This window comes from Eretmochelys imbricata, chromosome 3 (genome assembly GCF_965152235.1).
Source record: "Eretmochelys imbricata isolate rEreImb1 chromosome 3, rEreImb1.hap1, whole genome shotgun sequence".
NCBI classification, from domain to species: domain Eukaryota; kingdom Metazoa; phylum Chordata; order Testudines; family Cheloniidae; genus Eretmochelys; species Eretmochelys imbricata.
Window position 1 is genome coordinate 135113415 of NC_135574.1, and position 25707 is coordinate 135139121.

Genomic DNA, 25707 nt, shown 5'->3' on the forward strand with positions numbered 1-25707 from the left:
CTTTGCTGTATCTGTTGTGAACGTGAACTGCAAACTGAAAGCTTCAGTTGGCGCAAAGTTTAACCTGTATAAAAGGACACCACTAAAGTGCAGCAGTTGGCAGTATACAATATTAGATGCTAATGGTGCAAAACATAATTGGGGATTGTAGGGTTTGAATTTCAAACAGAGGTTTGAAAGGATTAAATTATGAGATTATTAGTATGTCTTCATTATGCCGTGTGTAGAGATGCTTCCAATACATGCTGATCAGAAAAGTTCAATTTTTGTGTCTTGTTTTCATCTTCGGGAGAAAGTGAACAGAGTCAATTAGTACTTTGGAAGTTTACTGCTTAATAAAAACACAGTGCTTTGCCATTGTCAATATGCACTTTGCTTGCTTGCTTGTTTAAAAAATATTCTGCAAGTGATGTGGATGTAGACACTTGTTCATTTGAACCTAAAAGGAAGCCATCAAGCACAGTTTATATTGGGCCACTTACTAGTCATGGGAGATAATACCTTTCAGTCACTGCTAAGCTGGGCTGGATATGAATTGAAAGCCATACTTGCTGACAATGGAAAATTTAAAAGCCTAAGATTTCCCTTCTGATTTCTGCTATTTCAAAACAAAAACCTGATATCTAATACATTTCAATAAAATATTTCAGTAATAATTCAATTGGGAAAAGACTATCAATTTACTTTAGGCAAATTGGGGCAATGGTAAACTCAAGAACTGAAGTCCTGTATTCTTTGCTGCCTGCCCCTTCGGTTTTAATGAATGTCATCTTTACAACTGGCATCTGATCCTGTGACACCGATGGCTGTGGCATCACCAAATGTCTTGAGATTCTGGAGTCAGTCTCAAAGGCTTTTGGAGTATTCTCAGGCTGAGGCTTGGGTGAAAAGACTGAGTATCAGCATGTATGTTGAAGACATTGATGTGAAAGGCATTACATCCCTTGAGCCTAGGTTTCCCCACAAAGGGCATGACGTTGATATTTCAGGGTCATCAATTGGATTAAAATTATAGGTGGCTTTTTAAAATAAATTCTATTGCCTTTTATTATTTATGTCATATATAGAAACAAGTGCTCTCGAATTTTTAGACATAGGTAGGAAGACAAAGGTCAATCTTTCGGTTCTGTGTTTGTACAGTGCCTAGCACAGTGGAGTTCTGGTCCTTGACCAGGGCTCATAGGCACTATCACAATGTAAATAATAATTATTAATAAGATTCCTGCCTCAAGAAACCTACAGTCCTAACACTGATGGGGCTGTGTCTTGGTGCTGAGGGTTCCAGGGGTAGTAATTTACAGGGGAATTAGTTTTGTTATTCTAGTAAATTTGTTTTCACTTGTACGAAGCTATATCACTATTTCTTCATTTATTCCTTTTTTAGCTAACTTGCTTGTTTGTTTCCCACTGGCGCTCTCTAATGCCAACTACTTAAAACTGTGCTTGCAGCCGTCTATTTTTCATTTGTTTAATCCAAGTTAAAATATTTCACATAAAGTGGGATTTTCAAAAGCACACTTTTTGACTTAACTTTTACTCCCCTTGAAATCAATAGTAAAAATGGGTGCATGGCTGTCATTGACCCAGCTGTGCTGTACAGTCCATTTGGGCAAGACCCTTACATCTGTGCAGAGTCCCACTGGAGTCAGTGTGTTTCTGCACAGATGCAGCAGTTCACCCACACAGATCAGAGTGAAGGATGGGTGCTCTTACGAATAACAGCTTCAAATGTTATGGAAAATTCAATGCTTACCTTTTATCTTAACGAAGCAAGAGTATGCTGTTGAGAATAGTATTTGCAATTCTAAATCGGGGGGGTTGCCACTCAGGGAGGTATATTAAGCTGGCTTTTTAAAATGCTGCGGGCATACATTTTTGTCCTGAGATGCCCCTGTAACTCCTATTTAATATTAATGGGAGTTATACATATGAATTGAGAGCAGACTGTAACTCCAAGTATTCAAACCTCTATTGAATAATTAGGTTCATCCATATTATTTTAACCTTTAACATACATGGAATTTAAATACTTAATTTCATATAGTTAAACACTGCTTGTATTACAGTTGATTTCTGGGCCCCAGAGACATTGTTTATTTAAAGGAATATATGGATATGTATTAAATACTATGAGTTAAGATATTCAACATTAGCAAGTCAGGAGATCCAAAAGGTAATCCTACAGCCCCATTTGCTGTAACCCTGCTTTTAAAATATGTAGTTGGAATTGTTTTCCATTGGGAAAAGTTTCTTTTTCTTCCCTGCATTCTCACTATAAAGACAATATGTCAGAAGGGATTTTGCTCAAACTTAAAAACAAATTATCTTTGACCAGAGACCAAGAATAGATAACTTCTTAAAGGATGAACGTTTTGGAAAAGTTATGAGAGTAGAAAAATGGAATGACCGTAATGGACACTGCTTTGGTCACACTGATGATCTTTCATATTGTGTATTAATAGGAGAAATGCTGGTCTTTTCTGCTTTTATTAACCAGATATAAAGATGTATTTGGTTAAAACGCCAAACCTGGCAGAAAGTATATATTGACTTCAGATACATTTAAGTAAGAAAACAGACTGTTTTATTGAATATTCTTATCCTGTATTTACAGAATTATAATAGTTCATGGGGTAATAAGCTGTTATTGATACTTTATGTATTGGAATTTTTATTATGTTAACCTGTTCAATGTGATATTAAAATACAATGAGTTATAACCCCAAGCCTGTTTTTACTGTATCTTCTGTGTCAAGGAGAACAGAATGCTGCATTCTAGAGACTATCTCAGACGTGGGTGATAAGTGTGTGACTCTGGGAGGCTCGTATGCAGAGCCACCTTTACATCAGTGCCCCTAGTGGGAGTGCAGGGCTGAGAGTGGGATGTCTGTTTTGGCAGTGACAGATAAACAAGAAGACCTGAAATATAGGGAAGAGGGAGAAGTTGCATGCTGGGAGCCCATCTAGAAATCTTTGTGCTCCTGATCTAGTGGCTACCTAGGCAGATAGATGCATGGAAGCTCATGATTCTTTTGAGTAGAAACATTGCCACCTTTTAAGTAAAGGACAAAAAGATTTATCTGATGCCTAAGTTTTATTTTTAGACAGCTTTTGTCATATAATGATTTATTGCTATGGGTTTTTTTAAACCTTGACATAAAACATTCTTGTTTGTTATTAAAGGAAATCATAAGCCTTTGGGATAAAGAAAAGATCTGAAGGTTGTGGACAGGTGCAATTCACTCTTCAGGATATCTGAACTACAAGGGAATATGCAGACTAGGGCAGTGTGTATGCCAGAAATCTTTGTCTCATACCATCCTTTGCAGTACTTCAGGCATGATTGTCTATCGTTGTCCTATAAATTAATAGAAAGTGTACTGGAACAAGATTTCTGGCCTTAGTTATACTATTATAGACAAAGCCAGCACAAGAAGTCTTAATCTTATTTACGCTGGTGGTATAAAGGGTTCTTTTAAGGTGGGTGTAAATTTAATTTCTGCTTAATTTAAGGCCTTTTTACACTGCTAGAGTAGCACCAAAGGGCCTTAATGTAAACAATAATAAATCTCAAAGTATTTATTTAGGCTAAATCCTGTACTCCTCTTGCATGAAAAACTCCTTTTGATTTCACTGGGAAGTATGCACATGTGAAGACTGCCAGAACAGAACAGGCTTGTCAGGAAAAAAACACATTGTTTTGTATCCTACTAAATATCCAATCTTTGGCAATATACAGATTAATTTTTCCTTTATGATGTATTAATTTGGCATGTAAATCCTGTAATTACAGCCTCCATCATACTAGAAAATAAGAAAAGTTTGCATTTTAGAAGTATAGGCACAGAAGACTCTCTTAGGAAAGACTAGTCACCATTATGGACCAAATTATCCATCTAGTTAAATGTGTGCAACTTAATTGAGTTCAGTGGCATTGCACTGATGAACAGGAATTAAGAGAAATTGACTCTATAAATCTGTAGGCAACATCTGTAAATAGTTACAGTAAATTTCACTCCAGAGTCCATGCTGGCTTCCATCAGTGTAGCCTCAGTAGAAATACCCCTCCTTCTTGAAAAGTCTGACAGGGTGAGGAGAAGTTTAAAGTGATGGAAGGCAGCAGCCCCATTCCTCACCTCTGGGATAAAAGAGGTGATCAAGCCTGGGTTGCACACACTGTGGATAAAATAGGAAAAAGAAATTAAATGGGTGCCAGGACTGGTTGGAGATCACTAGGAAAATTAGGAAATGTAGAAATATTATTGTTATACTTAAGGGTGCCCCAGGACACCACTGTTGTTATTTGGAGTATAATAGTATCCACAGATTGTGATAGGCACCTTCCAATTGCAGGTCGACTTTGCATTGAGAGTTGGATAGGCAGACCTGTGCCTGTGCAGAGCCCCATTGAAATAAATGGCTCTATGTATCTGCAGAGGTCTGCTCATGAAGATTCACGGACATATAGTATATGAAGACAATCTCTGCCCCGAAGAGTTTCTAGCAATGTGATACAGACAGCAGGGTCTCCTTATGCCCACATGGAATCCCATTGAATTTAATGGGGCTCTATACAGGCACCTGTAGGGCAGGGCCTAAGGAAACAAGTAGTGTTTGAAGGGTAAGGGAGAGGGATGAAAACACAGTCTTTAAAAATAAATAAATATCAACATTCCCGCTACTTCACTACCTAGCCAATATTAATTGCCAATTTTTTGTCGGCATTACGGTAGATGTGTGTCTCTAGATAAGTGGCTTTACAGACTAACTTAGGGAAGGGATTCCGTTTGTAAGGAGTGCCATGGAGGGAAGTACAAAGACAGTTGTGGGAGATCATATCTCATGTGACCCGCAGAGTCCTAAAATGCAACTCCCAGCCATCCTCTCCCTGTATCCTCTGGGTGAGAACACAGTTGATAAACTGCCAAGTTTTTAATTACTGGTGAATTAAAGCAGCAAAAAGCAAACTATTTATATTTATCAGGTTTATTTATCAACAGGTTCAAGTGAATATCATGGTTGTGTGCATTTAAAAAAAGGAATGATGTGCCTATAATATGAAAATTAGGTGTAGCCGCTGGGCTCGGGGCAAGCATCCAACATGGATCTTAGCATCGCAAACTTTCCGCACCCTGAGGCTAAGTGTTTTTCTCAAGTTGGTCAGGGTTTTCCTCTTTTAAACAGAAGAGAATGTTGGTTGTTGAGAAGTTATTATATATTAACTATTTTCTAGTATTATGCCTTAAATTGTAGATTCTGATCCTACAAAGGGACCCACAAACAGAGAGCCCTCCTCTTGTGCAGCATCCTGCGGAAAGTAGTAGGGCTCCATGTAGGAGTCAGGGCTGTGTACGTGGATTGTTTTGCAGGATTAGGCCCTTAGAGATTGGTTTTAAGTTAAAATAGTAACATGCTGAATTCCTTTTGCTAATGTGACTTGTGTGGAATTGTGTCTGAGAGGAGGACACTGAAGCAGTGGCAGAGTGACCATATTTTGTCAGCGTGTTTGATATTTTATCTAAATATTATCAATAAACTCTACTCTGAGGGAGAAATAAATGAAAATTGTGGCCATATGTACCCAGAATATAAAAGAAAATTAAACAGAGCTTTTATGAAACTATCTCAACCAGCAATATTTCATGGTGGCAGAAGTTTATAGTTCTATTGGGAAATCCTTTTAAAAAACCCAAACAAAACACCATTTTATTTTAAGAAATAAGTGCATCGGTGCAGTACCAATATTTATTCATTTATTTTATTCCTTTCAATTTATAGTCATCCTCTAATCTGAATGTAGCACTTTTGCTTTCTAATGGGCAAATTCTGTATTACACTATGCAGTTCTACTGAATTCATTACAGTGGGATGGAACAACTGGATTTTAAAAATACTCGGTGTCCTTTATAACACAGCTGGCTACATTTAAGCATTCTAGAACTGAACTTGGTTACAGAGGAATATGTTAGATTATTAATTTCTCTGGCATGTATATATGATACACTCCAGAGAGAAGAATTTATATGAAGTAGAATTGCCTAAAATGCTTCCTGATAAGGAACATAACTTTGTGGACATCGCAGTCAAGTTAATATTGTTCAAAAATTAATTTTCTGGGTTTTTTAAGTTAATTTAAATATATTGAAAAATATGGGATGATCAGACAGATACCTTTTTCATCATAGTTGGTTTCTAGGAAATATATGCACCTCAGGCTGTTGTAATAAGACACTGGTAATATTTGCATTTGCAAACAGACTTGCATGTATACCAGCTTGGGCCAACCAAGGTTGTTGTTAATGCACTGGAGCTCTCTAAAAGAAAAAGCACTGATGGATTTTAGTCGAACTGAGACCATTGGGCAGAGCCATTCACAATGTCATCGAACTGAGACCATTGGGCAGAGCCATTCACAATGTCATCAGGCACTGTGCAATGGTCCCTTTTCAGTTTATAAAATCAGGCATGAATTTAAGAAGATTACCTATTCCACATTATTTAACAGGAAAATACAACTGAATGATCACCTTCTGTGACTGTGCTTCTGTTCCTATACAGTAACTTTTCCCTGTGGTACTGGAAGCAACTCTTTTTTAAATTAACTAGGGTGGCGTGATTCTAATAATTCTCAAACTACTGGTGGGAAAGAATTACTGTGTAGGACCCGAGGTTCAGTTGCTGTAAGTGGTGATTTTCCTCTGTTGCTGGGGATGTTGGAACAGGAGAGAGAGCCTGAATAATCAGGTGAAGGAGAGGGAAGGAGAGCGAAATGAAAAGAGAGAGAATTGAGAGGGAGGGAGATTGAAACTGAGGACAGATACCAAACAGCTGAAGGGAGATTAGAAACCAGAGACCAGCCATGCCTGCTGATAGTGTGTGTGGAGAGGGGGGGAGGAACCGGCTTCAGCAGTTTTACTGATCGTGCTCAGTCTGTATGACCATGCTCAATACAAGCCAAGTACCAAATCTGGAGGGGCATGTGACCCTGCATGCGTCCCCCTCCCCATGGGTCACCTCTGCTAGAAACACACACAACCTGAGAAGTGTAAGAAAGAAATGTAGGGATATAATAAGAGACATGGTGGATAGGGCAATATCTTTTATTGAACCAACTTCTCTGTTGGTGAAAGAGGCAAGCTTTAGAGCTACACAGAGCTCTTCAGCAGGTCAGGGAAAGGCACTCAGAGTGTCACAGCCAAATACAAGGTAGAACAGATTGTTTAGTATAAGTAGCTAACACATATTTTAAGAGACCATTCAAGGTAAAGTGACCTGTTAACACCTCTCCAGTCATAGGACAAAAAAGTGGGATTAGTGGATTACAAATTGCTGTAATAAAAGACATAAAGCCAGCATCTTTATTAAGACCATGATTTTTAGTGTCTAGCAAAGTTACGAATTTAAGCACCCAGGCTCGTCTTTTGAAGGTTTTGTGCAGGTTTCCTTTGAGGATGATGACTGATAGATCATTTTGTGATGTGTTCACGCACAGGTGATATGTTTTTTGTCATTTATCATTTTTCTGTTTGAAAAATACCTAGCACTTTCATACTTTTGATCAAATATTTTGCATGCACATAACTGAAAAACAACTAGCGCTAGAAAGACCAAACATTAAATCTAGGTCTTTAAAGATAAAAACCACTGTGCCAACAACTCCACGGTATTGCCCTTGCCCTATAATGCAAATTCATGCTTCCTTTTCCATCAGATTTTTCCTTCCAACCTTTTCAGCTACCATACCACATTACAGAAAAAGATCAAAGATGATAAAGCTTGAATTAGTGGTGAGAAACATTCTTCAGTGTTTATCATGAAAAGAGAAGGTGGAGTGTGAATAGTTCACCCTCCATTGGCTAACTCAAGCAGTTCTTCCAAAAACCCAAACTTTTTAATACTTCAAATTGCAAAGTTACGTAGTAGGCAGAACACTGTCATGAAAATTTAACAACAAAATCTACTTGCTTGCCCATTTTACAATGATAATTGATAATCATTAAAAGAATAATATTTTACTTTAAAAATTTTTTCTCGAGGGTGAGTGGGTAAGTAGAATTTTAGAAAATTACAATAGGAGTTAAAGACTGACAATATTTTTCATAGCTCTATGATAAATCCTTGCCATTGTTTTTGGAGTCACACTTACCAATACCTCTGATTTGGGGCTGTCTACATAGGCAATTTGACCTTGTTGTGGGATTATGTTGTTGTTTATTATTCGTATTACTGTAGCAACTAGAAACCCTAGGCATGGCCTAGGATCCCATTGTGCTCGGTGCTATATAAACACAGAACAAAAAGACAGTACCTGTCCCAAAGATTTTACCCGTTTTGGTTCTGTCTGTGTAGATGGAACCAAACCATATTTTAGCCACATTACTGAATCGTGTTACAGTCCTATCACTAATGCATTCTAACACAACAGGGGCAACTGGATGTAATTTGATGGCTTGTGTTGCATAGGTGAGAAGGGTTCTAATGGTCTCTTGGGCCTTAAAAATCTAGTACTCTGACATGATTAGATGACAACTGTGTTAAAATATGATACTTGACATAGTAAATGCCCCACAGTGGTGTGTTTTTATTTGTTTTTTTAAAGAGTAGTACGATATGCTTAAGTCAATGTAAGCTGAGGATACATTAGAGGACAAATGAACAGTTATCCAGAAAACCAGGACAAATTTCAACCCCATTTTCAGAAATAGCTGCCTAAAAATTAGGCTCTCAGTTCTTGTTTAGGGTCTCGGTTCAGGAAAAGACTTCCACATGTGCTTAAATCCATCCCTACATAGGCCAAGCACATGCCTACAGTTAAGCATGTGTTTATGTGCTGCCCTGGATGAGGATGCTTTCCTAAACTGGTACCTAAATAAGGGCCCTGATTTTTCAAAAGTATTGAACACCCAGACTCATCAGTTCCCACTGAATTCAATAGGAACTGCAGGCTATGCAGCACTTCTGAAAATCAGGGCACTTATTTAGGAACCTAAACAAGGGTTTAGGAGCCTATCTTTGGGCAAACTTTTTTGAAAATCTTGGTCCCAGCATAGCTTTCTGGTGCTGGAAAGGCTAATAATTTGCACATTTGTATGTGAGACGACAAGGAACTTACTGTTTGTAGAAAACCAATAATCACCTGCATGGCGTGTGAGCAAAGAAAACATAAATGCTGGTGCAGCTTTGAGGGATTTTTTAAGCTATGGGTCTTTCTTCAGGCTGTGGAAAACCTGTAGGGTCAAATTTCAATCCCATCTGTAGCTAGATAAACTTCAGTGGAGTTACGTCAGGAATCAGTTTGGCCCTGTCTATCTATTCTATTTAATGTCTTTATCTACACATATAGTGTATTATACATCTGTCACCAGGGTTTTGGCAAGCTACTAGAATTATTAAAAACAAACAAACAAAACACCATACAAATAGTCTGAAGATTGTACTTTCTGCCTTTGCCTTGTGGCCTGTGTTTCCATGACGCAAAGCAGCCCCATAGTCAAAATGTTTTATGACCAGAAAACATGCACTTTAACAAAGAACTTCTATGTTTACTTGACAAAGGATTTGCTCATTACAAATTCAGCGCTCACTCTAAAAACAGATGTTCCTGCTCCCTGCATTTGAGCTGTCGCTGTTTATTATTTTTTTTGCTATTGATTCTGGTTAGGTTCTTAAGCAAAAACAAGTTAGTTAATACCATTTTGTGTGCATATATAATGATGATATCTATTTATAGTCTCTGAGTAAGATATTTAAAAGCACCTTCGTGGCTTTGGCACACAAGTCCCATTTTCAAAAATGACTTAGGTATTTTAGTCCTATTGAAAGTCAATGGGACTTGGTGGCCGAAATACATTGGTGCTTTTGAAAATTTTACTCTCTGTCTACTTTGTCACAGAGCAATTGTGTTACTGAGGTTAAAAAATAACCAAGCACAATACGTTTTAAATGCACCTCCTATATTTATGCCGTTGTATTCTAATAATAATAAAAAAGACAAAACCTTTAAAGTATTAAATCTAAAACGAATATTTTTTTTTATTTCTCAGTCAGCAACTGTGACTCGGCAGAGAAATTAACTTTCACTAGCTGAAGTATATGCTTTGTGTGCTGAGAAATACTGCATTTAATACACACAAGCGGGTTAGGTTACACAGTGAGCTAATGCAGAAGGCTTTTACTTCTGAGAAAGGGACCTCAGTTGAAATCTTGGTTTAGAGAAACTGAATTAGGTAGGCTTGAAATCTGTTATCTAACAGAGTACATATGCATTAATTCACTGTTCAAAAATACTCTGATGTCTGACCATAAATATATCTTCTTATGATCACCTACTAGTAAAAGGATATTAAAACACCAAATGGTCTTCAGATTGCATTGTCTCTTCTGAGTCTCTTCTCACTTTATCGGTGTGGAAGACATGATCTTACACTCGTGAACATTTTAAAAGCATGTTGATAAACTAAATTATGAAAACTTTTCTATCTACCCTATTACTGGCTGAATCATACACTGGGGGAGGGGGGAGCAGGGGCGTGGCAATGTCACATATAATTAACAAGAAAAGATAGCACTGTGAAGAAAAAGCCTCAGAGAAAGCAGGGGAGACAGTTGGAAATTCAGTCTACTAAATCTTGGATTAGCCTACTTCAATTAATCCTACTATCTGGAGGGTATACCCTCCGTTTCACCCACACTATCATTTGGATGTAATTGTTTCCATCACATAACCTTAAATAGCCAAGGATCATTTAAAAATATGTCTGTATGGCATCTTCCAACTTATCTATCTATCTATCTATCTATATATATATACACATCTTCTTACTATATGTTCCATTCTATGCATCCGATGAAGTGAGCTGTAGCCCACGAAAGCTTATGCTCTAATAAATTTGTTAGGCTCTAAGGTGCCACAAGTACTCCTGTTCTTTTTGTAGGAGAAAAGTCAACCAGCACCTACACTGATGGTTCAGGAGGCAATGAGATGCCGGAAGGAGGGTGTTGGGGATCAGATGCCGCTGTTGATGATGGAAGAGCAGTGAGTGGGCCCTGAGACTGGAAAAGGGAACCAGAAATAAAATTCAGAGATATGAATGTTCATGTGCTGATGATGGGGCATTGGTCATGTTGATTCCCTCTGCTGAACTGACTTGGTGGAGAACTTTATCCAGTGCAGAGGGCATGTGCTCCACCTCAGAGTCCACGTGTGTAATACAGGTGTAGAAGTGCCTCTGCCGAACCATCAGAATAGCTAAGGAGAAGCTTCCTCTGGCACCTCCTCTTTCATCCTGTCTCAATTCTCCCTTTTCTCAATTCTAGAGGCAGAGACAGACATAGCAGAGCTTATGCAGTTTTTTCTACAAGTGGCTTGCCATAGGAGACTGGCCATGCAGCTGGAATAGACCCTACATGTAAGGTGCAGTACACAGAAAACGGAATGACATCTCCTTTCAGTTAGATCTCTACGTTCACACCCTTCATCATCACTCTGCCAAGCTACACATCTTCAGTTGCCCCTAGCCCCTTTAACACTGTGTAGTTCCTTTTCTTGGAATAGCCTCCAGCTTGTTGATATCCTTCTGTTATGAAGGTGGCCAGACCTGAATATAATATTCCAGACATGATTTCACTTGAACTGTATAGAGGACCGATTACTTCCCTGCTTTGTGACTTGATGCCTTTGCATAGCAACTCAAATCTCACTGGATTTGTTTGCTCTCATAGTACATACTATTTTTTTGTCTACCTCGCTATTTCACAGTTTTGCAGGAGTTGAACCTCAAAGGCTTCCCCACATCCTGCTGTTTACTCCAGTGCGGCGTAAATCTGTTTGGGGGCATAGAGATACCTCAGACATCACCATGCTCTACGGTGATCCAAAAAGCACCAGTACACTGTGCTTGCTAAAATATATCTGACACAAAGCTAGGTGACCCTGATAGAAGGAAATGTTTTCTTCAGCAGCACAAATGCCAAATTCTGTCCTTGATCCTGCAAGGTGCTGAGTATTGACTGAGAACTGCTGAGTACCATCAATCCTATTTATATCATTGGGAGTTAAGGGTACAACACCTTGCAGGTTTGGGCCCCCAGATGCATGCATGGTTTCCATTTACTTAAATGGGATTCACATATACAGGCAGAATTTGGCATTGTACTATATGTAAAACAAAGCACTGTAATGTCTTAATTGTTAAATTATTAAATGCTAGAACAATGTGGCTTACTGGAAGAGATCAGTGTGTTAATGAACTTTTGCTCCAAGGGGAAATACAAAATTAACCTTTGAAAGAATAAAAGACATCAAAGGCCATAGTGTCAAAAACACAGCATTCAAGCCTAGGTATTATAGTTCTGTTCCATCAGTCCTTTTTTCCTATTTCTCTCCTCCTTCCCTCCCCCCCGCCCAAAATTTTAACCTAATTTAGCAACTTTAGGTCTGGATCTGCTCTTCTCACAAGTTATGTGTGTCAAGCGGTCGTTTTTCACTCAATAGTACTTTCAGCATGAGAACACTTGTAAATTTAATAAATTATCCAGTTTCATTCACTTTTTGTAACATATTTTATATTTACAGAACCAACATTTTTAAGTGGCACAAAAGGGTCCTTAATTTACCTATTTTAGATACTTAAGTGGCCTCTATCACCATGGTATCTGAGGATATCACAATCTTTAATATATTTATCCTCACAGCACTCCAGCGAGGTAAGGAAGTAGTCTATGGATGGGAACTGAGGTATAGAGAGATTAAGAGTATGTCTGCATAGCAAAGAAAAACCCGCATCTGGCCCATGCCAGCTGACTCAAGCTGTGGGGCTGTTTCATTGCTGTGTAGACTTCCAGGCTCAGGCTGGAGTCAGAGTTCTGGGACCCTTCCATCCAGGCTCCAACCTGACCCCAGAAGTCTACACAGCAATGAAACAGGTCTGCAGCTTGAGCCCCATGAGCCCGCGTCAGCTGGCACAGACCAGTTGTGGGTTTTTCTTTGCTGTGTAGATGTATCCTCAGGAACTTGCCCGATCCTACAAGAAGTCTGTAGTGTAGTAGGGACTCGAAACCATGGCTCCCAAGTCTCAAGTTAGCACCTTAGCCACTGGATCATGCTTCCTTTCTGATCGGTATAGCAATTTAATTTGGGGGCTAATGTACGTGGGAAATTTGTTAGTATTATAGATACTGTATATTGGCATAAGAGATAATATTTATTTAACTGTTATAGTGCTAATGTTATACCTTAAGCAGTTAACACAGATTAAAAGAACAGTCTTCAATACTAAGAAAAAATAAAGATCTTAATATTGTTATGGTGGGAGTCATTGGAGGATGTTGTTACACAAAGTATTACCAGTTTGTTTTCTTGGCATGCAAACAGTGTTCGGTCTTTGAAGATATACATATTGTTGTAAGTTTTGTGATGTATAGTCCTTTTGGGGGAGCTGTTGCCAACAGCTGGAGAGTTTGCTCTCAGCTTTACCTTGTCTAGCTAGAGTCAATTCTTTGTGCAGAGTTGCTTCCTGAGGCAGGGCATTGGTGTTGGACTGAGGTTTCTGAAAGCGGGAATTACCTGTATGCCATTTATGACCAACTCTGTTCAAAGATGATTGTGTATAGTATATGTAAACAAGCTATACTATGAAAATACCCAGACTGATGTCTTCTCCAACAGGAAACCAACCTGCAAGACCCAGAAATCTACTACCAATCAGCAGGGTAGTGACCATATTAAGGAACTGAACTCCCTATTTCAATATTAACAAAAGCCTGGAGATTAATTTGTATACTGGGGATTGGATAGCTCAGGATACTGGAGATATGAAGCCTTTCAGTTTTAGAACACAGTTTCCTGGTGCCCTACGCAGCCGCCTGCTGCCTGCCTGCTGCTCCAGCCCCTGCTCCGCCTCTTTCCCATGGCTCCCAGCCCCGCCCCCACCCCACCCCGCCCCTGCTCTGCCCCAGGCAGATTTTTTTGATATTGCATAAAAGTTGAGAACTCCACTGGTTGTGATGGGTTGCCTAGTTGCCTGCTGCAATCAAACTTGTCTTGTAACAAGGCCTGTGTCATCAGTGGCAATGAAACTTTCTGCATGAGAGAGGGCACTTGGAATATTATACCTGCTGTTCATCTGAAGTTGTAGGTCTCTATGGTGTAATCAGAGAGTCAGATTAACTTGTGAAGGATGCAGTGCCATAGGAATGTGAGCAGCCAATGGACCATCTCTGAGCACCAGGTATGGTTGATGGAGCCAGGATTTCCAGATGACCATGTCTAAACTGCTGCTGTCCATCCTGAGGTGACAAGCAGTCCTGCGCTGCTGCAGCTTTATTTACTAACTCTGAGACCATGTAAATCTGTTATTTTTGTTTGCTAGAACAGGGCTTTTTGGTGTGAGAGAGCGAGAGCTAATGAACTATAATGGAGTTGGCACATTGCTTTGGCTCTCACAGCAAAAGCCCCTGTAGAAATTGGTGAAAGGAATGAAATTCTGTACACTGGTAATCTTTTTCAAGCTACATTGACAGTATGTTGAACTGTATTCTGTGGCCTTACGTGCAAATTCACATGTTTAGGCTGGTGATTTTTACAATAGTAGGACCTATGAAATGCAACTGAGCAGTTCCATCCAGTAGAGGGTAATACTGTACACAAACACGAGACTGCACGTTACAGTAGGAATTTAGGCGGCTGTGTCATTTCTGGGTTTGTTCCCTTGTGTCTCTAGCTGCAGCATCCTTTGTCTCTGGCTGCAGCACCAATCGTCTTGTCTTGCTACAGGTAACCAGGCTGACCATATGGCTTCCTTGTTTTTCATTATTTTATATTTCAAGTTGTAGTATCTATATTATTTAAAATGTTTAATAGTGCTCTAACTGGATGGTATCGCCTTTGTCATCGCAGTGGAGTTTATATTAGGAGTTAATGCTGACAGTTGCAGTATTAACTCTCGCTCCTGCCTTCTTCCAAATCTGAGGCCTGATCCAAAGCCCAATTAAGTCAATGAAAAACCACCTATTGCTTTCAATTGGCTTTGGCTCAGGGCTTGGAGTAGGGATAGTTTGGAGATCTAGGAGGGGAGCCAGTATCAGTGCGGCTTCCAGAGTTCAGAATGAATCATGCAGGCTCTTTGCAGGATTTCCCCGTGGATCTATTGGAATATCCACATTTTAATGGTAGTCTTATCCCTTCTACAGTCTCATAGATTTTAAGGTCAGAAGGGACTATCATGATCATCTAGTCTGACTTCCTGCACATTGCACGCCACAGAACCTCACCCACCCATTCCTGTAATAGTCCTGAGAAACCCTTCCCTCACAAGATGACAATGAGTTGGGAACAGTGTATGCAGTGATCCACATGCAATTTCCCCTGGAACGTCTCTGCCTGATGGGTTTTTACAATGCAACCCTTTTTCTGTTGACTCCACTAAAAGAAATCACTAATGGAACTGTAACAAAATGCTTGATGATCTTCTTGACATTTGCCAGTGTCCAGCCTTGGTGGTGATCTCCTAAAGTTATTCTTAAAGTGATATTTAAATGCTTTAGAATCTTCAGCTTTTTTTTGGCAATAATCAGGCCTGTGAAATGGACATGTAGTCACACAGTGATGGGAGTTGCGTATTTTCCAGGAAACCCTATCCTCACATAGGATTAGACCACCTGCTTTGTAAGGGCTAAAGTCTTCCCTGGCTGTTCTGTGTGCGTAGAATTCCCATTAATGCTATTGGAGCTTACATTGTGTTTACTGAGTGGGGAATGTGCCTCTTTAATTATACATCTCGTGAATAATAGGGTTGTGGGAATCAGTGATGAAAAAGACCTTTCAGTTTATGGAGCTGATCTCCTAGTAGGGTGGACTGTTCACTACTAGAAAAGGAGTACTTGTGGCACCTTAGAGACTAACCGATTTATTTGAGCATAAGCTTTCGTGAGCTACAGCAGTGAGCTGTAGCTCACGAAAGCTTATGCTCAAATAAATCGGTTAGTCTCTAAGGTGCCACAAGTACTCCTTTTCTTTTTGCGAATACAGACTAACATGGCTGTTACTCTGAAACCTGTTCACTACTATGATCCAGTATGGTATCAATTTAATCTCTGATATGATCACTACTGCACTTTCAGACAGAAGAGCTTAATAGGGCTTTTCCATCTCTGAATTCTAAGACCTTGTGATTCTTTATTTTCTAGTGCCTTTTCTAGTTTTTCTGGTTCTGCAGTTTAAATGACCTCACTGTCAGGAATTTTTCCGTGATATTTAGCCTAGATTTTCCTTTTCTTGATTTCTTTGAATGACTCCTATGTATGGTACATAATCCCTTGAACCATCCCAGATAGTTCACCCACTTCAAATATTTACATCCTTTACATAACCAAATTCAGTTAGCAAGTTGCTGTGCTAAACATTAACATTTCACTTGGCCAGTAGAAGACTTCCTGTCACTCAGTGATTGAATAACATTAAGTTCCTGTAAAAATGACACTTCCAGAAGAGGTAGCATTTAAGGCTCCAGAACTGTAGGTCACCCTAGTTATTTTATGAAATTGTACCAGGTGCATTTTGGCTTTTGTTTTGGGGTGGAAAAAAGGAAAAGGGGTAAAATCCAAACTCGAGTTCAAACAACTGAAAAAAAAATCGAATCCTTTATTTATTATTTCTAGTTCATACCAACTCAGTTAATGGTGCAGCCATTTCTACACATTTGTAGAAACTCCCCCGCACGTCAATTAATAGCCATAAGGGTACATTTAAAACTGAAACTTAAATAAAATGGTGCCAGGCAGTTTCACTGCACTTGCAGCATATTACCACATGGTTGAAAAGGGTTGGTTTATTTTCTGTCATTTATTCCTGGCTCTGCCACTGACCTGCTGTGTGTCTTCGGGCAGATATCTTCACCTCTGTTCTCCCTTTCACCCTTCGTGTGTCTTGTTCAGGTAGCCTGCAAACTCTTTTTCTGAGGCAAGGACCTTCTCTCACTATGTGTTTGTACAGTGCCTGGCACACTAGGGCCTCTAGGTGCTACTGTAGTACAAGCAGCCAACAGTAATAGCTGCTGTTGTTTTACCCAGCAGCAAACGACAGAGCAGCAGAAGCAAGATATTATGTCCAATGATGGTACAAGCTGTACTTCGTATCAAATGGTAAAAATAGTGTAGATAGGTCACTTCAGCAACTGCCAAGAGGAAAATGAGAAGTCACAGTAAAGGAAGTTCCAATTTGAAAGGTTTCCTTCCCACAGTGGAGAAAATTGTGTCAATTTATGGCAATATTATCACTCCTCAGTTATTGTAGCTTCCTCTGTGCAGGGCTTCCAGCTGGGTCTCTTTGCTGTTTGCGACCTGTGCAGGAGGCAGTAGAGTGCCTGTTCACAGGGAGGAGTAATGTGATCATATTATTCCAACTTAGCAATGACTGCCTATAAAGAGGCTGGTCTTTTTGGCTTTTTGGGCTCTTAATGGAGAGGAGCCTGGATATATTGAGACCTGCTCCTTAAGTCTTGTCCTGGTGGTTATTTGCATTCTGAGGGCCTGCAGCTCCCACTGGCTTCAGCTGGAAGTAGCGTAGGTGTTCAGCACCTCTGGAAATCAGTCGCCCTTTTACAGTTCCACCATCACACTTTAAGTCAGTGGGTGACAAAGCGTTTGTTCCCGTGGGCCCTACACTCTCTTGCTAGTTTAAATATTGTCACTTTGGCTTTTCAGCATTTTTCCTACTGTTTTACACTTGCACAGTTAAAATCAAAAAGGCGAAAAATGCAGACGTCAGCGTAATGGCCCAACTTGATTATCATGCACATTGTGTAGAGAGTTGTCACTTTGGATGGGCTATCACCAGCAGGAGAGTGAATTTGTGTGGGGGGGTGGAGGGTGAGAAAACCTGGATTTGTGCTGGAAATGGCCCAACCTGATGATCACTTTAGATAAGCTATTACCAGCAGGACAGTGGGGTGGGAGGAGGTATTGTTTCATATTCTCTGTGTATATATAAAGTCTGCTGCAGTTTCCACGGTATGCATCCGATGAAGTGAGCTGTAGCTCACGAAAGCTCATGCTCAAATAATTTGGTTAGTCTCTAAGGTGCCACAAGTACTCCTTTTCTTTTTGCGAATACAGACTAACACGGCTGTTACTCTGAAACCTATCAACTTGTCTGTGTTTCATCTCCTATATGTTTGCATGGTATTCATTTTACAACATAAATAGTAAGCTATTAAGTAATATTACTGCATACTTACCTGGGAAAACAAAATGGAAAATAGTAATATATATGCCATGTGGCTGAGTTAATCTTGCTATACATAAGAGTAAGAATTGCGATAGCAGAGTATATCAACGATCATTCCAATCCAGTATACTGTCTCTGACAAGGGTGAATACCAGATGCTTCAGAGCAAGATGGATGAAACCCCAGGGTGGAAAATTATGGAATAACCCGATAAAAAACAGTGAAAACCTGACCTCATTAAACTCAACGGTAGTTTTGCCATTGACTTGAGTGGGAATAGGATTTCCTCCACAGTGTGTTCCTTTTTAACCCATTTTTCCTTCCTCCTCATCCCACATATACACTTGGCCTGGGCTATTGTCTGGCTTGAGACAATTTTCTGCAAGACAGTTTAACAGGGTAACTGCTCTGTTACGAGGGATAAATCTTAGCAGTGAAAAACCCTTACTTTGATTTTTTTTTTAAAAGACAGCTTAGAATTTGCAAAATATTATACAGTGCTGCAAAAATTGCTGAGAGTTGTTTCTGAGCTCTTAATGATCTCCTCACTCTAAGTCTTTTTGCATTAGCCATAAGGCCATTCTACCCCATTTGTGTTTTTTCCATCATCTTGTGCCCCTTGGTGGGGGTCAAGACTTCATTGATAAATAAAATTATTATGACAAATTATTGTGGCAAACAATCACCACTACATTAAAAAAAACAGACTCCACAGTACGGTATGTCTAACTGTAAACTGAAATAAATCAACACTTTAATTTCTTATTCCATCCTAATTGATAAGACTACTAGTAATTCCCATATACACTTGTTAAAGGAAGACCAGATCACGTAGTTTGCTGAGTATACGTGTATGTTTTTTTGAATTTATACTTTAGTAATGAGGTTTTGTTTAGAGCCATGTAAGAGGCTTATAACTAGGAGTAACAGGACCAGAGAGAGAAAATGAGAATTTAAGTTAAATATTAGGGGGGAAAGGGGAGTTTCCTAAAAGTGAGATTTCTTAGACTGTTCAGTTGTCCTCCAGGGAGAGTGACAGGAACACCATCTTTTGTCACAGCTAGAATAGGTTTAGCAGATACTGTGTAGGGAGTCTTTCTGCACTGGCAGGTGGATGAATCAAGTGACCTAATTGTTTGTGTTTTCTATCTCTGATTTCTGCATTCTTACTCAGATATGATAACAGTAATGGGCTAGATTCATCCCTGGGATAATAGTGCAGCTTCATTGACCTGCCTACAATACCTCTGAATTTGGCCCAATGGGTGTGTTGTATCACATCTATGCAACAAGTGTAAGTTGTGCCAATGGGGAAACTGTTCTCTCTCTCTTGCTCTGTCTCTCTCTCTCTTTTAAACTAAAAATAACGGTAAAGTTTCTTTGTTACATGCATACAGCTAGCATGCAGATTGTGTTCCAAGCGGAGAGAAAGGCCCTGATGCTGAAGTCCCATGGACACGGGAGTCCATGCTAGCAGGTCGCATTGCAGGATCAGGGCTTACATTTTGAAATATGGATAATAGGCAGAAGCTGGCTGTGCTTCAAAGAGAGACTTCAGTCTCCTCTAGTAGGAATGTTCTGGCTGGCTTTCTCTCTGCAGCACTCTTGCCATGTACTCAGAGCACAGTAAAATACCACATATAGCTACAGAGCGAGTCATTGCATCCCATTTAGGCTTGAAGTAATGAACAATCCCAATTGCCACCATTTGAGAGAGTGGGGATATATCAGGATCAGTGCTGTGAAGCAAAATAATTGTCAGTTTTAAGCAATTGTCCCTTTGAAGTAAATAGCAGGAGTCACCCAAGTGTGTGTATTAACACATAAATGCACATCCTTTTAGGAAACACTGCCAACTTATATTTTCCACTTCTCTGAAGGCCTGAAGATCTAGTTATAAAGATCACTTTATCTGAGCTTGCTCCCCTGTCCCCAGTTCAGTACACTGCAAGGTCCACAAGGCAGTTGTGCTGCGTCACAAAACAGAAATCTAAAGTATTAAGTTTTTTACTCATGTTGCACTGTGTATATGTATGTGTATTTTGATCTATCATTGCTCGATTGCCATTGAGCACTGTATATTTTTATCTTATGGAATAATCGTGGGTAGGGTTAGAAACAAAAAGAAATGATTCAGGAAGGCCAGTAGCTGTTTTGAGAGAGAAAACAAGAACTCTTTTAAAATCAGTCTGAATTTTAAATAGGTGGTGTAATTAGTATAGGAAACATAAAAAAATTATTGCGACCCATCTTTCTTTGGTTCCATTGAATCAGTCAAAGGGAGCATTAGCCTTTTTGTGAAATGTGAGTACTAGCTAGTGGGAAACAACTGGACTTTCTCAATTAAATATCTCAAATGTTACATCAGGACCAAAGGCTCATAATTACAGTAGTGTTCTCCTTTTATAATTCTGGGGGAGCATCAAAAGAAAGTTAAATTATTATCAGTACTCTACATATGCAACATATGTGGGCTTTCCTATTACTGTAGGACCCTTTCTGCCTTCATACATGTTGTTTATTCAATCAGAAATACTATGTCCTTCAATTTGCATCCTTACAAAGGTACACATAGTTTTGGGGAGTTACTTGCACTAGGACTGCAAGTTGGAGTTACCCCGATGACTGCAGATTCACATGTTCATGGTGATTCAGTTGCCTACGTGAAATCAATTTGGTCTTCTCAGTCCAGTTTTCAGTGAACATATTTTTACATCACAAATGACACAGACAATCCTTTTGGTGGTGTTTGCAGAGAGGCCAAGCACTGCCTGCATAAAACCTGAATTACTCTGTCATCCCTCAACATAGGCTTTTCAAATCAGGATTGACACGATTGGTGGTGTGTTTTGGGAAAGTTTCCTTCAGGGGTCAGAGAGTAGTTCAAATTCCTTGCCCTTTCGTTCACGGCTCTCTCTGCTTAGAGTGACAACACAGGTTTTCTTCTACTGGTGGCTTTTGTGATGGGCATTTAAAAAAAAATTTAGAGTCTGCTTTTTGCAAATAAATTCAAACCCCAAAAGGCCAATGCTCCAGGCATTTAATTGCACCTATTCTAGCATATACTATTGCTCTATGATGTCAGTTCCACCCTGCTCATCATGGCAGTCTGCTACTCTGATATGCTCCCAACAGGTCAGCAGTGAAAATAATTTGCTTTTCCTAGTTCTTCCTTTCAATCCCAGAGGATTTAAGATTTGCGGAATATAGTGTTGTTATATGCTGGTTGTGTTTTGATCTCCAGGACCTGAGCTTTCTTTGAATTGCTGCTTACTGACTTTTTATAGAGCTATTTGTCAGAGCCGGAGTAATGCCAATTTATGCTCTCAACAAATGGGATCACAATGAGAGAGTGAAAGAATGAGGATTAAACAAGATGTGAACTGTGGAAGGCGTCGCAAGGTTAGGTGTGTAGTGAGTTTTGTTCGGCAACTTCTTATCTGTGGCATTACTGAAGTCAGTAATAGTCTCTCTTTTTTGACATTAAATGATGTCCATGTAACTGTGTTTAGTTCTAGGCAAACAAGAAGAGGACAGGACAAGGAATAATGGTCTCAAGTTGCAGTGGGGAAGGTTTAGGTTGGATATTAGGAAAAGCTTCTTCATTAGGAGGGTGGTGAAACACTGGAATGCGTTACCTAGGGAGGTGGTAGAATCTTCTTCCTTAGAAGTTTTTAAGGTCAGGCTTGACAAAGCCCTGGCTGGGATGATTTAATTGGGGATTGGCCTTGCTTTGAGCAGGGGGTTGGACTAGATGACCTCGTGAGGTCCCTTCCAACCCTGATATTCTATGATTCTATGATAAGACAGGTTTTTGTGGCCACTGGATTATACAGTCACATGCAGATAGTCTGCTGGAATGTATATGAGCTGTGCTTTCAAGGAGGCACAAGGCAACCGAAAATACAGATAACGGCATTTCATGAACAAAGGACTCGCACTGGAAAAAACGCTGTGATGAGAAGCTGCAGTTGTCTCTTGCTGCACTTGACCAATCAGAACAAACTGAGACCTGGTGTAAGCGGGTGACATACCATAAAAAGGAATCGTGCTTCAACAGAACTTCGTTTAGCCCACTGTGTAGGTTTTGTGGGTTGTAATCAGATCATTTTTTTAAGTTTACCATTTTTGAGAGACTACAGGTGTGAGTCCATGTCTTATGTTGGTAATTTTCAGTTCGTGGATCAATTTTGATTTAATGTTCAGACACACAAAAATGTAATAAAAAGGACAGCAAAAATCAGCACAGAAAAGGCTTTGTGGGACAATCTATAAAAGTGAAGATGAACTGATCCCTTGTCAGTCTGCTCATCTAAAACAGTTTGATTGGGCCAAAGTAGCATCTTTGATTTCTTTATGGAGTAGCAACATCAGCTGCTCAGTATCTTCAAAATCTTTATAAAATGAACAATAACATCAGCAAAAAGAGAAGGTAGGTAGAGCAGAAGAGATGAGAGGGAATGAAGAGGAAGTGTGATCTAGTGGTTAGATCACAGGGCTGCGTGCTAGAACATCCAGCTTCTATGTCTAGCTTTGCTACCGAGTTACTGTGAGCAAGTCATATAACAGCTCTATGGCTCAGTTCATCCATCTGTAAACTTAGTATAATAAAAAGTACCTATCTCTAAGGGCAGGTTTCAGAGTAGCAGCCGTGTTAGTCTGTATTCTCAAAAAGAAAAGGAGTACTTTTGGCACCTTAGAGACTAACCAATTTATTTGAGCATAAGCTTTCGTGAACTACAGCTCACTTCATTGGATGCATTCAGTGGAAAATACAGTGAGGAGATTTATATACACACAGAACATGAAAAAAACACCTATTTTTTCATGTTCTGTGTGTATATAAATCTCCTCACTGTATTTTCCACTGAAAACATCTGATGAAGTGAACTGTAGCTCACAAAAGTTTATGCTCAAATAAATTGGTTAGTCTCTAAGGTGCCGCAAGTACTCCTTTCCTTTTATCTCTAAGGGATGTTTGAATAAGTTCGTTTTCAAACCTCTTTGGGACCGTCCGATGAAACCATATTTTAAAATATTCTGTTGAGGTTCTTATACTGTGCTGATATTGTGGTATTTAAACACTATGTAAGTAAAAAGTAGAGAGGCCAACAGAGAAATTAGAGGTGGGAAATATTTTAATTTGCTTGGATGATGAACCCAAGTATCAGATTAATCTTTGCTCAACAGCAAAAAAGAAATCAACATAACCCTCAATAAAGTCCTGTGTTGAGATGGGTGAGATCATGAAAATAGCACTGTGACCTGTCTGTTCCCAGTTTTGATGGATCTATTTTTACCATCTGCTTGGCTGTTCAGACCTAGCCTAGTCCTGTGTCCCCAAAACAGTTCTGCAAAATATAATAGCATCTGAAAGTAAATGGATAGCCATCATTTTGGTGAGTGTGAAAGGCTCAGACATTTATTGGTTAGCTTTTCTAATGGGTGTGCCGGGTTTCCATGTAACAAGTTTTTGTGCATTTTATCTTTGGGTGCTTTAAGCTATGTCTTCTACATTACTCTAATATCTCTCTGTCATAGGAGGAGTACTATAATTTCTGGTATTTGCAAATGTGCGCTACTGACCCACGAATACTGATTACACATGCTCAGAGTTGCTAGAGGCAGACAAAAGCTGTAACAAGCTAGATTCTGGCAGTATTTGATTATGCCAGGTACCACCATAGGGCTTCATTGTGTGCAATCCTGTGCAGGTTCACATGTGCAGAGAGGGTGCTTTTTATCCTGGGGTTGGGGCCTGGTACAATCTGGTCCTTGCACTCTTGTGGGCTCAAGGACTCGGTGAGGCTAGTACCAAAAAGCAAAGCAAGCCACTCCAAAGTGAGAGGACCCAGGTGGGTATGGGACTGTGGCCCTGCTCCCTCACAAGCAGCATATAGGGCTTCACATAACATGGAGAGCACACAGCACTTTTGTGGAAGGTGAAGCAGTGGCGATCGGGGGTGGGGTGGGGCGGGGGGCACTGTGTCTGAATCTGATAGGACAGCCTTTGACAGCCCTCGTTTGTGTAGTGTAGTACACTGCTCCCAGTGCAGAGCTCTGCCTGAAAGCCATAATATAGCTCTTAAGGCTTGTCAACACTAGCATTTGGGTGTTGCAGCACCCTACCAGGCCTGTAAAACACCTTGTGTCTGTTTCATATGCTGGGGGTAATAACACCCAAGATTCCATGCTTGTAAAATTCAACTGACTCTTTATTAAGAGAACTATGTACATAGATGCTACAGCTAACATTCTAGCCATATGCACATAGACTGACTTCCTGGTGCTTTCTCCAGACTCTTCTCCTCTGCAACCTGGGCTCCTTCCTCCAAGTCCATACAAGTTGCTACAATGTTCCCCCCCAACCCGACACATTTTTCCAACAATGCACAGGCACGCACACCACAGTCCCGTCTGCACTTGCTCAGTGCCAGTCTAGGCACAGTTGCATCCACAGTCATGTTTTTCTGACTGCCGCAGTGCCACTGTGTGTAGGAACTGCAAATGCTGCAGCTGCAATGGTAAAGTTAGTCCCTGCAGTGCAATTCATAGATAGATAGATTCATAGACTTTAAGGTCAGAAGGGACCATTATGATCATATAGTCTGACCTCCTGCACAACGCAGGTCACAGAATCTCACCCACCCACTCCTGTAACAAACCCTAACCTATGTCTGAGCTATTGAAGTCCTCAAATCACAGTTTAAAGACTTCAAGGTGCAGAGAATCCTCCAGCAAGTGACCTGTGCCCCACGCTGCAGAGGAAGGTGAAAAACCCCCAGGGCCTCTGCCAATCTGCCCTGGAGGAAAATTCCTTCCCGACCCCAAATATGGCGATTAGCTAAACCCTGAGCATGTGGGCAAGACTCACCAGCCAGACACCCAGGAAAGAATTCTCTGTATTAACTCAGATCCCACTCCATCTAACGTCCCATCACAGGATATTTACTGCTAATAGTCAAAGACCAATTAATTGCCAAAATTAGGCTATCCCATCATACCATCTCCTCCATAAACTTATCAAGCTTAGTCTTGAAGCCAGATATGTCTTTTGCTCCCACTGCTCCCCTTGGAAGGCTGTTCCAGAACTTCACTCCTCTGATGGTTAGAAACCTTCGTCTAATTTCAAGTCTAAACTTCCTGGTGGCCAGTTTATATCCATTTGTTCTTGTGTCCACATTGGTACTGAGCTTAAATAATTCCTCTCCCTCGCTGGTATTATCCCTCTGATATATTTACAGAGAGCAATCCTATCTCCCCTCAGCCTTCTTTTGGTTAGACTACACAAGCCAAGCTCTTTGAGTCTCCTTTCAGAAGACAGGTTTTCCATTCCTCGGATCATCCTTGCAGCCCTTCTCTGTACCTGTTCCAGTTTGAATTCATCCTTCCTAAACATGGGAGACCAGAACTGCACACAGCCCACAGCCCTGATTTTGTCACCTCACAAGCCACTTACCTGTTGGCTGCATGCAGGGCTGAAA

General features: G+C 40.1%; 1 protein-coding gene across 14 annotated transcripts in view; it reads left to right on the plus strand.

Annotated features, from left to right (window-relative positions):
• ACTN2 (actinin alpha 2) overlaps positions 1 to 25707 on the plus strand; it is an 87893-nt gene that overhangs the window by 3120 nt on the left and 59066 nt on the right. The gene's annotated exons all lie outside the window — the stretch shown is intronic.